The sequence below is a fragment of the Podarcis tiliguerta genome, assembly GCF_965153285.1.
Source record: "Podarcis tiliguerta genome assembly, chromosome: Z".
Classification (NCBI taxonomy): Eukaryota; Metazoa; Chordata; class Lepidosauria; order Squamata; family Lacertidae; genus Podarcis; species Podarcis tiliguerta.
In genome coordinates, this window is record NC_139553.1 from 1,102,287 (window position 1) to 1,118,835 (window position 16,549).

Consider the following 16,549-nt stretch of genomic DNA (forward strand, 5'->3'; position numbering starts at 1 on the left):
CCTTGGCACTGGATCTCAGTGTCTGGGCTGAACAATGGGAGTGGAGACACTCCTTCAGGTATACTGGGTCAAGGCCGTTTAAAATCACCCAGGACCACCAAATTAGGTGTCTCCAGGAGAACATCCGCCTTGAGCTGAAGCAGCTCAGGCAGGGAATCCTTGGTGCAGCGGGGAGGTCGGTACCCCAAAAGGAATCCTGTACTGCCCCTATTGCCAACTTCCAGAACATGCACTCAGAAAACTGGGTCTTCCCAATAGGACGCCTGGTGCAAACTAATGACTTCTTAAAAATCACTGCAACCCCCCCCTCCCCGCCCACATGACCTGGGTTGCTGTGCGTAAGAGAAACCTGGTGGATAAGCAGCTGCAAAAACAGGCCCATCTGCTTCATCCAACCAAGTCTCTGTCACACAGGCCAGGTCAAATCCTCCATCCACAATCAGGTCGTGGATGGCAGTGGTCTTGTGAATCATTGACCTGGCATTTCACAGCACTACCTTCAGGTCATGTGGATCTCCTTTGTTGTTTCCAGTATCATCCTGGTCATGACCAGATCCAGAGGCAAGGATAGTCTTCAAACAGTGACTAAACCTGCTTCCTCAGTGATGATATGGTCTGGTCCCAGCATAACCTCTCCTCCTACCCATAATCCACCAGAAGCAGAGGAGGAAAGGGAGGAGATCTTTGTTGGTGGTCTGCTAGGATGTCCCAGCAGAGGAGGGAGAGTCAAGCCAAGCAGCCACCAGGCCACCTCCAGAAGTCAAGGTTGCCCTGGAAATCAGGGAGGCACATGAGCCTGAGTCAGACAGTGAGCTGGCTGCAGTGGCGTAAGAAGGGGTGTGTGGTGGGTGCAGGTCACCCCCGGTGTCATCACTGAGGGGGGTGACAAAATGGCAAGAATATGTTTTTTTAAAATAAAATTTAAAAAAATTGGGCTCATGACACTTAAAAAAACCAAAACTCCTGCACCCACCGCACCCCCCTTCCTATGCCACTGGTAGCTCGGTGAGGTGGGGGGCACTGGGCACCACACTGCGGGGCCTGCAGTGTGCCTGAGTCATGTGTCTCTCCTGAGGAGGAGGCTGTGGAGAGATTCCACACAGTGCCCCCTGCCTTGGCTCCCCCTGCCCCCATTGGCAGCTTGCCTCTCCCCCGGCTGCAGGATGCAAGCGCCACACTGGGCGCCCGAGCGGCTAGCTACGCCACTGGCTGGCTGAGCCAACTTAGATCACATCTCCATGCATCAGCGCAAGCAGACTCAGCCCCCTCATAAAAAGTTCCCACCCACTGGCCTCATTGCTTGGGAGAAGAACAAGCTAAGGGGTGGGGGGGTCAGGTGTTAAGACAATGTCTTAGTTTGCACCTAGCCATGTATCTTGGGGCAGATCCACACCACACATTTAAAGGTAAAGGGTAAAGGGACCCCTGACCATTAGGTCCAGTCGTGGCCGACTCTGGGGTTGCGGCGCTCATCTCGCTTTACTGGCCGAGGGAGCCGGCGTACAGCTACTGGGTCACGTGGCCAACATGACTAAGCCGCTTCTGGAGAACCAGAGCAGTGCTCAGAAATGCTGTTTACCTTCCCGCCGGAGCGGTACCTATTTATCTACTTGCACTTAGACATGCTTTCGAACTGCTAGGTTGGCAGGATCAGGGACCGAGCAATGGGAGCTCAGCCCGTCACGGGGATTCGAACTGCTGACCTTCAGAACGGCAAGTCCTAGGCTTTGTGGTTTAACCCACAGCGCCACCACACATTTAAAGTGCACCAAATGCACAGTTGGAGCACACGAGAGTCCTGGGACCCATAGTTTCCCCCTCACAAAGTTATGCTTCCCAGCATCCTTGACAAGCTATAGTATTCAGGGCGATGAAATTGGGCGTGCATGAAAAAAACACATTTGAAGACAAAGTGCAAGGCTGGCACCTGCAATGAGGGTGGTCCTTTGTCAGTGAAAAAGACCTTTGGTCTCTCTTTTCCAGGGTTTGCTGCTGTTACAAGTGACCCTGAGGGGAAGGAAGCCAATAATTTTCCCATAGGAGCCACCATTACATTGTTCCCCCCCAGGGACAGGCTTCTTATTTGCTTTCCTGCGGCTGTAAATCTCGGGATCTGGCCCGCCTCAGTGGAAATCAGCAGAAAAGTCCCAACTCCTGGGACTCTCCGAACCTCGCCCTGGACAGCTGCTACTCGACCAGGGCGGCAGCAGAGATGACATTTCAGTCCCTGCCCTGGAGGAAGAGATCACATCGTGCAGTTAATGCAGGAGAATGCCCAGCAAAGCGAGGGGGGTGGGACATGGTCCTCTGAATATTTGAGCATCCTCTCCCCTTTATAAGTAGTTTTGTTGCAACAGCATGAGCTCTCATCCACCAAGTGTTGCGTTAGACACTCAGTATTTTGTCTTCCTGTCTCTCTGCTGGAAAAGGCAATAAATAGCGATATTGTCTGTGTGACTAGGAAGAGCACATTTCCCTTCAGCCAGGCTGCACAATCCCTTTCCTGCCAAGCCAGCGCTGCTTATGGCAAACTGCAATTAAAGAAAGACCAGTCCACCCCCTTGCCGAGGTGAAACCCCCTGAATTATATATGGTTTCAGGCCACCCCAATCTCTAAGCAGTGAGAGACCCCGGGGGTTTCAGGCAATCGCCCAGGTTTAGTTCCCTTGGAATGAAGGCAGCGGACTCTGGCGTCTTTAGGGTATATGATTTTATTTACGCATCTATACAACTTGAGAGTAAGATGGAGGGGCTCACAGCATCAACCCCCCCCCCCAAAGATCTTGTGTCTCTATTAGTCACAGTTTTGGCTCCAGCACAGAGCAAGCAGGACTCTGTGAGCCCTTCTTCCAGGCTGCTGTTAGCTCAGCTTCCATACACTGCTCCAAAGAATTCTAAAAACTGGAGGTTATTAAGGGTGACAAGAGTTGTTAGGAAGCTGCTGTTGCCCCCCCCCCCCCACTACAATTTTCAGAATAATTTAACATTCAGCCCCTTTTCCAAGGGTACTCTGTGAATTGTAGGCCTATGAATGGGGGAGGTGATGTCTCCTAACACAGGTTATATACCAAGAAAAAAGCACACCAAGAACTCAGGCCAATGCAAGTTTCAATAGTGGGAGTGGTCCCTACTCACAAATCAATAGTCATTAGTAACAAAAACTAATCCATTCAAAAGTATGTATTCTGACAAGGATTACAAACTCAAATAGAGATTACAAACTCATACAGAGATTACAAACTCATAAACTAATAATTCGTTACAAAGATTTTCTCTTTTTCGTTCGACGATAATGTTGATCCTTATAATTTATTACTTTGTAATCTCTGTATGAGTTTGTAATCTCTGTTTGAGTTTGTAATCCTGGTCAGAATACATACTTTTGAATGGATTAGTTTTTGTTACTAATGACTATTGATTTGGGAGTAGGGACCCCTCCCACTATTGGAACTTACATTGGACTGAGTTCTTGGTGTGCTTTTTTCTTGGTATATTTAATAACAAGAACTCCAACTTATTTAACGTCCTAACGAAGGTTGGCACCCTTAACAAACTAGAGCTCCCATAATTCTTTGGGAGAAGCCACACCTGTTTAAAGGGGCATCATAGTGCTTTAAATACATGGTATGAGTGTGACCCTGGGTGCATAGGTACATATGTATGCAAATCTAGAAATAATTATGACAGTGCATCTCACCCCAGCGGGGAAAAGTCTAACAAGGTGCAGCCTGCCTGCTTGCTCCTCCTGTTTCCCAAGCCCCTTCCTCCTCTCTCTCTTTCCTTTAAACCACTGACTAGTTCCCAAACTTTTTCAGGCCCCCAACCCCAACTCATCTCCAGTGCCCCCTACCCTATCCTTTGTTGTTGTTGTTTAGTCGTTTAGTCATGTCTGACTCTTTGTGACCCCCTGGACCAGAGCACGCCAGGCACTCCTGTCTTCCACTGCCTCCCGCAGTTTGGTCAAACTCATGCTGGTAGCTTCGAGAACACTGTCCAACCATCTCGTCCTGTGTTGCCCCCTTCTCCTTGTGCCCTCAAACCTATCCTATAAAAAGCATTATTCAGAAGATTGGTTTGCACAACCCACTAAGGAAAATAATGCAATAAAATTCAAAACAGCAACAACAATTAATTACACATCGTCAAAATCCAATTACAGTGGTACCTCTGGTTACATACGCTTAAGGTTACATATGCTTCAGGTTACATATGCTTCAGGTTACATACACTTCAGGTTACAGACTCCACTAACCCAGAAATAATACCTCGGCTTAAGAACTTTGCTTCAGGATGAGAACAGAAATCGTGCTCCGGCGCCAGCAGGAGGCCCCATTAGCTAAAGTGGTGCTTCAGGTTAAGAACAGTTTCAGGTTAAGAACAGACCTCCGGAACGAATTAACTACTTAACCCGAGGTACCACTTTAAAACTATTTGGTTTAATTAATTCAACAAAACTGATGATACCATTGTTCAAAAGTCTGATAGTCATTTACGTGTCCAGTGCTCCCCAGCTGCACCCCTGGTAATCCCATCACACCCCAGGGGGCGGTAAGACCCACTGCGAGAGCCCAAGCTTTAAACTGAACTTGTACCAGATCATGGGTAGGCAAACTAAGGCCCGGGGCCCGGATCTGGCCCAACCGCCTTCTAAATCCAGCCTGCGGGGGGTCCAGAAATCAGCGTGCTTTTACATGAGTAGAATGTGTCCTTTTCTTTAAAATGCATCTCTGGGTTATTTGTGGGACATAGGTATTAATTCTCCCCCCACTTTTCCCAATATATATTCTGGCCCCCCACAAGGTCTGAGGGACAGTGGACCAGCCCCCTGCTGAAAAAGTTTGCTGACCCCTGAACCAGATGGTCCTTCAAAGAGCGGACTGTCTTCTGTAAAGCAGGGAGCGTGGTCACCCTAAGCAGACCACGTGGAGAGCACCAACTCAGCTCCAACATACGGAGACACCAAGAGCCCAGTGACAGCTTTAAGGCTGGTTTATTCTGCGGGTGCCATTACAAGGGGGGAAGCACGTTTGACCCGCTGAAGCCACCGCGGAGCCACTGCAGCCACGTGGGTCCCCAGCCGCTCTCGGTGGCCCCATTACCAAGGCCGGGCTGTTTGGAAGCCAGCACAACAAATTCCAGCTGTCTCCAGCCGAAGTGGCCTGCTCTCTGGGGACCCACAACCCTCCTGCATCAATATAATACTTGAATCACACTTGTATATCACATTAGCACTCCTGCCTCCTATTTTCATCTCGATCCCCCAACATTTACTCCTGGCTCTAAATTGTTCTTTATAAAAGGGTCTGCTGGGACCTTGTTATTTTTATGACTGCAATAAGCCAGCTCCACAGTCAGGGCAAGGGCGGGGGAGGAGGGGGGCAGCTCCAAAAGGCGGAGAGAGCCCAAAAAGTCAGCTCCAGAGATGGAGGGGGGGGGTCTCGCCAAAGATGGGGAGAAAGTGGTGTCCACCCAGGAAGCGGGCCTGAGCGTTGCTGACCTTTGAGAAAAGAGAAGCTCTCTGGTGGCGGTGAGGGGGTTTCAGTAAATCCGGGACTATTCTCGGCAGCATATTTAGCTGTATGATTAATCTGGCTTCAGTCTGGGAAATTAGCAAGAAATAAAAGGGGGGGGGGCGAAGGGGGGAAGTGCCCCAAGAGTTCTCAATGTTTCTTCTTAGATCTCACAAGGCAGCAATTGATGTGCCCATTGCACTGGGCCTTCCTAATATTTCATTGCCCATCTTGTTTGATTTTGGTTCAAAGAGCTCATTATCTAGAAGTATTATTCCTCCTCCTTCCAACCACCAGTCTACCCCCCCCTGCCCAAAATAAAACCCTGACCCAGAAAGGAGTGTTGGGGAGAGAAGGTTATGTACCTCGTGCTGAATGCAGAAATACCAAGTGCTTGGCTAATTATTATTACACTGAGGTTTGGTTGCTGAAAAGCTGAATCAGAAGCCCTGCTCGTTATCAGTTGTAAAACATAATTTCCACGGCTCCATTAATTAGCTACCGAGAAGAAAGAGAAGAGGAAAGCAGAGGGACATAAAGAATTCATCATTGCAAGAAATTCTTTTTGCTCAGAGAGGAGATGTGATCTTGGAAGGTGAGGGATTGGTGGCCTCTGTTGGCCGACAGAAAAGCAAACAGTCTGGCCGGCTCATGAAAAGCACAACAGTACTCTTGGGCACGTGCAGAGTGCCTTTCCTCACCACTGGAAAGGGTTTGTGTGTGTCTCTTGGCAAACATTTCAGAAGCAGCAAAATTATTTGGCAATTGCCTCAGGAAAGCTTGGAAATGCAAGACACCGGCACAACTGAAATAGTTTGTGCATCTGCTTCATGGAAACTCTTTATCAAAGGAAATGTTTAACACTTCCTGCTAAAAACTGTTTGGGGCAAATTCCCTACCAGTGTTCTCCATTGCCTCTGTGAGGGACAGAGTTGATTAGACACAGAGGAGCATGACACCACTCCTGCATTGCAGGGGGTTGGACTGGATGACCCTCAGGGTCCCTTCCAATTCTGTGGTTCATCACTTTACTCCCGCTTGGCCAGGATAGCCTCTGTGGTGGCTCAAGGGAGAAGATGCAGCAACGGTAATAAAAAATGGTGCTGAGAGGCAGCTGGGAGGCGAGTGACATCCGAGGGCTAGGATTGCTGGGTGTGGAGAAAATTGGTGGGTCCCCCTCCTCCCAGAGGTATTTCTCCTCCCCCCTTGAAAGCACCTCTTTTGACGAGAAAATTGAAACGGAAGATAAGAGCATAGGAAGAGGCTGCAGGATCAGGCCAAAGGGGGCCCACCCAGTCCAGCATCCAATTCTGCGCAGTCAGGGGGAAAACAATGCTGTCCAGGGTTGTAAAGACTGCGGAGAGAATAATTGGGTGCACTCTTCCCACCTTGGATCAAATCTATGCTTCCAGGTGCCATAAGAAAGATGCAGAGATAGCGCAGGATAGTGCTTACTCCGGAAATGATCTCTTTCAGCTTCTGCCTTCTGGAAGAAGGTACAGGGTTATAAAGACTAGGACTAGCCGCCTGAGAAACAGTCTCTACCCAAATGCGATTTTGGTTTTAAACGCAATGTAAGGTAGTGTCTGTGGGAGTATACTGTACAGTGGTACCTCAGGTTAAGTACTTAATTCGTTCCGGAAGTCCATTCTTAACCTGAAACTGTTCTTAACCTGAAGCACCACTTTAGCTAATGGGGCCTCTTGCTGCTGCCGCGCTGCCGGAACACGATTTCTGTTCTCATCCTGAAGCAAAGTTCTTAACCTGAAGCACTATTTCTGGGTTAGCGGAGTCTGTAACCTGAAGTGTATGTAACCTGAGGTACCACTGTATTTAATTATGGGGTATCAGAGTTTTTAGGGGGTCAATCAGGCTGGGATAGTTGGGATAGCAGGTTTGTTGTTTTTTGAATGCCTGATGTAGATTTTTTTCAATTTCATTGTTCTGTATGGGCCAATGACAATAAAGATGATCGTATTGTATCGTGTCATAGTGGCCAACCAAGTGCCCCACTGGGAAGTCCACAAGAAGGACCTGAACACAGGAGCTCTCTCCCCTCCTGTGGTTTCCAGCAACTGGGATCATGATTGCCTCCCACCGTGAAGCATAGTCATCATGGTTGGACCCATTGACAGCCTTGACGCGGGTGGCACTGTGGGTTAAACCACAGAGCCTAGGACTTGCCGACCAGAAGGTCGGCGGTTCGAATCCCCGCGACGGGGTGAGCTCCCGTTGCTCGGTCCCTGCTCCTGCCAACCTAGCAGTTCGAAAGTGCAAGTAGATAAATAGGTACCACTCTGGCGGGAAGGTAAACAGCGTTTCTGTGTGCTGCTCTGGTTCGCCAGAAACGGCTTAGTCCTGCTGGCCACATGACCCGGAAGCTGTAAGCCGGCTCCCTCGGCCAATAAAGCGAGATGAGTGCCGCAACCCCAGAGTCGGCCACGACTGGACCTAATGGTCAGGGGTCCCTTTACCTTTACTCTGCTACAGTCATGACATTCAGGTGTGTTCCACCCCCAATGTATTTCACTTTAGAATAAGGGTGGGGAGGCTGTTGAGGGACCTCTTCTCCCCCCATCTCTGACCATGCTATAGGAAGCTGTCTTGTACTGAGTCAGAGCAGTGGGTTCCTCCCCCCTCCCCCCCAGCAGCACCTACCTGCAGATGCCCCAGAGGACTGATGCTGGGACCTTCGGCACGCAAGGCAGATGTTCTGCCACTCAGCTGCATCTGTTTCCCATCCTAGGAGACCAGAGAGGTCTGGAGGGACACAGGTGCCCATTTCCATTTGGGCGCTAAGCCTTGAACAACACACCTGAATAATCCAAAGGTTGGTGTAAGCCAAGAAGCTGCTGGCTCCAGGTGGACTCCCTGAACCCGCTGTGGCTTCTGGGGAGTAAAACCAGATGGAAAAAGCAGCTCCTTGACTTCGTTCAGCAAATAATTTGGGTTTATAATTTGATTTGATAATGCTATGTATTTTTATTGGGTGCTCTTGTTCTGTTTGTAGGATGTTGGATTCGACTGTGGTCTGCTTTTCATACAAAAGAGGGAGAAATTTTTATTCAGTTTGCATTTAAAGGCAGGTCTACCTAAATCACACTTTCTGAAACAATGCGAGGACCCAAAACACAGCCATCCTTCAAAATCTACCCCTCACCCATTTTGCAATGCTGTTATCCAGCTAAGCAAAGTGTATAAAGGTCCATATGCAATAAATGTACATATAAATGCATATATTAGCGGGAACATACATTCAAAAACGCATAATATTAGGGGAAGTCAGTTCAGAAAATTTGGTACATTAGGCAAAGTGACTTGCAAAAGTGCTTGCTTTAGGAGAAATTCACACTAAAGCTCTGATGGTATTAAAAAAACAACATCACAGATCACTGCAGAAATGTGCAGAACTGAGGTTTAAGGTAGGAAAAATGAGAAACTGAAATTGTTATTGTTGTGAGCTTCTTTCACCTCAACACTGTTGTTGGGAAAGCAGGAAACCCACATTGCAGCCCGTCCAATTGACCTGGAACGGAAACGGACAGATTTCTCTGTCCTTGATGTTTATTTACTTCTTTTAATGGACGTGCCATAGGTCTTCTTTGGGTGTTTTTGGTGAGATGTAAATCCCCATAGATCCAGAACGACATAGGGACCCGTGCCTTCCCTGGTTCTTTGTCTAGACAAAAATCTCTCTCTCTCTATGTGTGTGTGTATCTCTGCTGGTGTTCAGCACATTGCCTGATTCTGTGTGCGCAGAAGCTGAGGTTTTGTTTTTTGATTCCCAGAGCACAGAATAGGGCTATTAATGAAGAAATCCATTTCTCTGCCGTTATCCCATTTCCTCCTCTCCTGACTCTGTGGCATGGGATGTGGGAATCAGCCTCTCCGAAAGGCTCCACCATAGAACCTGCCTTCCAAGAAAAACAAAAACACACACCAATAAATAAATTTTATAAATGGGCAAGATTAGATGAGCATGCACAAAACATTTTTTTTTTAATATCAAGACTCCTTGCACCCCATTTCCCCTTTCTTCCTGTCCTGGGCGCCCCATGCCCTCTGCCTGCCCCCCAGGTCCAGCATGTCACAGGGGGCTGGGACTCCACAGCCCCCTCTCCTCCTCCTCCCCCCTCCAGCCCAAGAGAGGAGGCTGGTGGAGGCGGCCAGGGAGAGGGAACAGGGTGCCGCTCCCTTGCAGCCACAGCTGCCTCTCGGGACAAGTGCCGCTCATCCACTTCACCGCTGGGGGAAACAGGTACATTTCAGGATCAAATCAGAACCCGGGGTGGCTTTTGTAATCCCAGGACAATCAGGACACATGGAGAATATGCATAGAGTCCACAGTGTTTAGCTGTGTCATGAAGTTTTGTTTTGAATGTGGAGTTCGTCTTCTGGAATTGATTAGTCTCTTGCTGAGTGGGTCGGGAAGAGCATCCCCACCCCCAAAACGATTTAGTATTAAATCTTCCGTTTTTAGTTTGGTGATTTGTGTTTTAATGGTTGGGCCATTGTTATTTTAACATTTGTCTTTATCTACATAGACCACTTCCTGCTAACCTAGCAGTTCGAAAGCATGTCAAAGTGCAAGTAGATAAATAGGTAGCGCTCCGGCGGGAAGGTAAACGGCGTTTTCGTGCGCTGCTCTGGTTCACCAGAAGCGGCTTAGTCCTGCTGGCCACATGACCCAGAACCTGTACACCGGCTCCCTCGGCCAATAAAGCAAAATGAGCGCGGCAACCCCAGAGTCGGCCACGACTGGACCTAATGGTCAGGGGTCCCTTTGCCTTTACCTTACATAGACCACTTTGAGAAACTCCCCTGTGGAATGGAAAAGTAAGGTATTATTTTTTCAGAGAGATAGAAATGAACATATAATCCTTATTAATACTTATGTTCTTATTCCTCATTTTGATTCTAGTCTCACGCTATACAGTGGTACCTCGGGTTACATACGCTTCAGGTTACATACGCTTCAGGTTACAGACTCCGCTAACCCAGAAATATTACCTCGGGTTAAGAACTTTGCTTCAGGATGAGAACAGAAATCGGTCTCTGGCGGCGCGGTGGCAGCAGGATGCCCCATTAGCTTAAAGTGGTGCTTCAAGTTAAGAACAGTTTCAGGTTAAGAACAGACCTCTGGAACGAATTAAGTTCTTAACCTGAGGTACCACGGTAATAACAACAATGACAATCACAACAACAATAGTAACCTGCATTTCAAAATGCATTTTCATTGTGCCCACTGCCATAACATTTCCGGTTGAAAGAGAAGCAAAATGGGCATGAGCTGGGCTATATCCCTGGCAAGAAATGCAGCCGGCAGAGGCTTTCAGCCCAGGTCACTTTGGTGCCCGAGGCAGGAACCTCTGAAGCATCTCCCCCTGGCAGCTCTGCCCAGAACACACGCCCACTGAGCCTGGTTGCCTTGGAAGGAGTCACTCCGCCCATCAGCACAATCTCTGTCCTCCTCTTCAGACCAAGGAGGAAGGCCGGTCCTGCCTCCGCAGCCTCTCCCAGCCCTTGCTCCTTGATTGAGCTGCCTTTCATCTTGAAAGGCCTCTTGGTGTGCCTCCCTTTCCCGCCTGCTCCTGCCCGCTAACCAATCTTCAGACTGCACAGCAATTCTCTTCCTCTCACCGGCTCCCCACTTTTAGACAGTACCCTGCGACGTGGGATGCTGTCAAGGGCCCTCTTGAAGTTCCAAGCCCCTCTGTGGCTGCCACTTTGCCTCTTGTCTACGCCGACAAGGAATGCATGTTCTGAAGAAGAAGATTGAGGGAGCGGGGGAGGGAGAAGACATTTCCAAAAGTTAGTGAAGCAGAAAAGTTCCTTTCCGGAAAGCACTCTGGCTACCTTTGGTCAAGCTGTGCTTTTCTCCACACGCCACCTTTAATCTATTAAAACATTTTCTAAGACTTCCCTTCACCTGAAGGCAAAGTGAACTTGCCAGCAAGACCTCGCTACAAGGCTGGGTCGCTCCTCAAATAATGGCAGGAGGTTGGCCGCCTTCCACCTTTGAGGAATCTCCGGTGAAACGTGCCAGCTTTGTGAAGTTGCCTTTCTAATTTGGAGCTGCAGTTCCTTTAACCTTTTAATAAGAGAGACGGAGGGGAGGAGGGAGGGGCCAGGCCTTCTGCTTTGTCTCTCCCCGCTCTGCCCGGCTGCAAGCAGAATTTTCTGCACTGCCCTTTGAGGAAAAAGGCCTCGTTCCCCACCTTTCTACTTAGCAACTTTGGTTTCAAGCTGAACCACTTCTGTGAAAAGGGTTCTCCCTGCCGAAACTCCCATCCGCCTCATCAGCATTTCTGTTCTCAGGTTCGGTGTTGAAATGAAATTGCAAACTCTGGTCTCTGGCCGTCTCTCTCCTGGCTGTCAGAATACCACCAAATCATGCTCTGTGCTTCTACTTAAAAGCTGCCCCACAATTATCAAGGAGTCCCATATATTCTGCCTGCGTGCAATCGTTCCCACAACGTTATCCTGTGGCTGGATTCATGGCCTCTGCCGAGAAACAGCAGTAAAACTGTCTGGAGTTTGCCGTTTTACACCTGCCTGTTCGCTCTCGAGAGTCTCTGGAGTAGCTGTGTGAACTTCAGGCTCACAGTCTCCTTCCTTCCTGTTTGCCCCCGAGGTGCCGGTGGGGAAATCACTCACCCAGCCATGGTGGCGGCGGCGGTGACGGCTCTTGCATCCCCAATAAAGGTAGGACCGTTAAGCTGGCCTTGTGACACGGGATCCTCACCGTTGCTGTTTTTTGGATTATTGCAAAGAGCCAGCCAACATATTTAAAGTAGCCCCACATTTAGAGCAGCCTTAGTTAAAACATATCACAGTGGGCGGTGTTTTATGTCACCTCCTTTCTGCACTTCCACATCATGCTGAAGGAGCTGCAAGTTTTTCACTGGGAAAGATTAAGGTCCAGGTAACATGAAAGTCAAGACAGGGGTTTCGTGGCACAGCCAAGGGGAATCTGGTGGAGGAAACGGGGTCAGGAGGAGCAGAGAGGTCAGCCTTGACCAGCCTTGCTAACCATAAGGCCAGTCAGGTGGCTGGGAGGAGCATCAGTACTGGGGAGGGAATGATGAGCCAGACTAGGGGCACAGCTGTTAGAAATGCCAGCATAAAGAGGCAGCAGTGCCACCACACAATCAGCACAATCCTGAAGAACCAAGGTCTTGGCAATATATATATGCAAGGCTCAGCCGCTCCAGGCCAAAGTTACCAAATGGCTGCATTCACACATAACACTAACCTGTGGTTTGTATTAACTATGACTTGTTCCAGAAGTTGTCTTGCAGATGAGCAAACTGTTAGCTGTGTTTGGAATAAAGCAGATCAGGTGGAAAAGTTTCACTGAGGGAAAACGGAAGAAGAACGAGGTATGTGGGAGCTTTGTCTTATTCACAGGCCTATGCAGGGGTGCAACTCATTCAGAACCACTTTTCCCTCCCCCAAGTGTCAAATTTCAGCCGTCTTCTTCACGGACAGCTAACTCCCACCTGACTAGAACCTTCATGTCTTGTCCCTCCATAACTTGGCTTCTTTTCAAGTTGCTTTGTGCCTCTGTGGTTTGGTGAGCCTCTGAGGTGGGGTGCACAAACAAACCTTGTTTGAGCAAGGATGTTGGGTACGGGCATAGCACCAGACCATAGTTATCATTCAGAAGTGAACAACAGGCCATGGCTTCACATTGTGGTTTGTTGCCAGAAAACAAACCATGGTTGGTCTGAAGTCAGACGGGTGGTCAAACAAACTACAGTGGCTCAGCATTATGTACAAACTAGCCCAGTGAGAGGGAGTTGAAACTGGACCAAGTGGACAGAAGGCAGAAGGAGCAAAGGAGCTGTGTGGTGGCCTAGGGAAGTGAAACAAAGCAGCAGTGTCCAAGATGACAATTCCTACCCCTGAGTGGGGAGACAGGGAGAATAGGTAGGCTAAGAGCTGGGCAGGTTCTCGTCCTCCTCCTCCACTGCAGAACCCAGAACATCAGGATGTATTTCCCATCCGCCCCAGAACGAAGCAGAAAATTAAAGCCTTCCCCTCTGTGTTCCTTGGTAGCACTGCAGGCCAAAGCTGGCCGACCAACCTTCTTCAAGACGGTGGCACCCCAGTTTCAGACTGCTCTTCTCCCCCTCTGTTTTGAAATATGAGTGGACAAGACAGGACCATTTCATTGTTAGTGCAGCTAATGCAGCTCATTAGATTTGTTTTAAACTCTGGGAAGCAAATGAATATCTAATGAGATTTCCCCCCCAGGTGTAATTAGTGACAAAGCATCGCACGTTTCTCTAAATATACCCCCCATTTCTCCTTCTCTCCGCCTCCCCCCCTACACTTAACTGAGTGCAGGAGACCTGGAAGCTGCACTTCCATTTAATGAACTGAACAAAGCAGATTGGAAACTAAGAATATTTTAATTATGTTTATTTAGCCTTCAGCAAAGGATCAGAGAGATTGGTCCAATCAAATTAATTTCAAAAATGTGCCCATATAAAGTTGTCCAGCCGCTGGAGATGTCCGCATGGATCATTTGTGGCAGGCAGTGCCCTGAACGGACAGTCAGTTGGCTAAACAATGCGATGACCAGGATATAAGGCCTTCTTTAAAGAGCAGAAAGACAGGAAGGAGACCCAGCAATAGATTTTTATTCATCCAACAGAAAGCGAAAATGGTGCTCACAATTCCCATAATGATAGATAGCAGTGTCTTCATGTGTTGAGATGACGTGATCAGCGTTGATACCGAAGGGTCTTCTCTAAATTTGGCCAAAGGTGAGGGTTACACCAGCATATATTTTTTTCATTTATTTATGTCATAAAACTTTTACACTGCATTGTAAAAATAAAAAAAGGCTCAAAAGCTTCAAAGAGGTTTACAAAGAGAATAAAATGATCAGTAAGAACAGTAAAAACAACGCTAAAACAATCAAAAGATAAAATCAGTAAACTAAAATCCACATTAAACATACACTTAAATGAAAACATGGTGCCAAGAGGCAGGGAGTTCCACAGGGCAGGTGCTGCCACACCAAGAGACGGAGTTGTCAAACCTACATCAGGGGAATTATGTGGCATGTGCGGTGGTGCCATTGCTGTGTCTGCCCTGGAAACATCCAGAGATTGGTGCAAGCACAGCCAGAGGTGTGGAATGGCTCTCACTGAAACTGCTTAGCATGGATGGGGAACCGGGGACACGGAGCAATGGATCCAAACGACAAGAAAGAAGATTCCACCTAAACATTAGGAAGAACTTCTTGACAGTAAGAGCTGTTCGACAGAAGAAGAAGAAGAAGAGTTTGGATTTGATATCCTGCTTTATCACTACCCGAAGGAGTCTCAAAGCGGCTAACATTCTCCTTTCCCTTCCTCCCCTACAACAAACACTCTGTGAGGTGAGTGGGGCTGAGAGACTTCAAAGAAGTGTGACTGGCCCAAGGTCACCCAGCAGCTGCATGTGGAGAAGCGGAGACACAAACCCAGTTCCCTAGATTACGAGTCTATTGCTCTAAACCACTACACCACACTGGCTCTCCAACAGTGGAATTTGCTGCCAAGGAGTGTGGTGGAGTCTCCTTCTTTGGAGGTCTTTAAGCAGAGGCTTGACAACCATATGTCAGGAGTGCTCTGATGGTGTTTCCTGCTTGGCAGGGGTTAGACTCGATGGCCCTTGTGGTCTCTTCCAACTCTTTGATTCTATGATTCTATGATTGCATCCGAATCAGGACACTGCAAAAATCTACCTTCCCTGCAAAAGTCAATGATTTGCTAGAAATGAAAACATCTTGGGTTTTAAACTGTGTTAGTCCAGCTCAGAAGACTCCCATTGAAGTTAATGGCTATGACTGATTTAGGTCCTTGAGCTTCAGTGGGTCTTAGCTGGATAATAATAATAATAATAATAATAATAATAATAATAATAATAAAAAATATAATAATAATAATAATAATAATAATAATAATAATAATAATAATAATAATTTTTTTTTTTATTGGATGCTAACAACAAGCTCAATTCTCTAGGTGCTAATCTTTATTGTGGATGGGGGAGAAACTGGATTCAGTCCACATTTAAAGGTGAGCCCATCTAATTCACACAACTCTAATCAATATATAAACCAAAACACAGCTGTTCTTCGAAATTTGCACTTTTTTTTTTAAAGAAAACTCGGTTTATTGTTATATGAAATGAAAGTGACAGAAAATATATAGATGTTGCTTCAGACAGCAAAATTACAAATTAAGCAGGCAGCAAATTCTACAATACATACACACCTTGATCTAAAGAGTGAAAGAATCCCCATGTTGCAATGCAGTTCTCCAACTAAATAATGTGCAGGAAAGTGCACATACATATGGGAATTACATACCCAAAGTGAATTATATTAGGGAACATTGCTTTCCAAAAATGTTTATATTAGCATAAATGCAATAGAATCATAGAGTTGTAGAGTTGGAAGGGACCATGAAGATCATGTATCCTGACCAGGAATATGCAGCTGTCCAATACGGAGGTGTACCTTTCAACCTTGCCATCATCAGCACCATGCTCTAACCAACTGAGCTATTCAGGCTACATGAATAGGAGAAAATGCTGGTGAAAATTCACATTTAATAGGAAAACGTCAGCAGGCTAGAGCAGGACCTCAAGGTTTGTAAAACTACAAGCAAATATATTATTATTATAGGGTTGCCATATTTCAAAAAGTAAAAACCAGGACACGACAAAAAAAATATTATTCAAAACCACAATTTTTTTATTGTCTTGCCTAAGATCCAGGAAAAAGCACCACCTTTCAAAAATTCCCACCGTCAAGTCCACCTTTCAAATCCCGGTTTAATGTCTGGGAGAATCTGGACATATGGCAGCCTTAATTATTATTATTTTAGCAGGGGGAGGAATGACAGCCTAGTGAGGACTGAGCATGCTCAGTGGACGTGGAATGCTGACTGGCTCTTAGAGAAGGGAGGGTGCAAGGCCAGGGCGGATAGAGTTGGCTGGTTGGAACCCTGAGCAAGAGCTGTTCAGGCTGCAACATT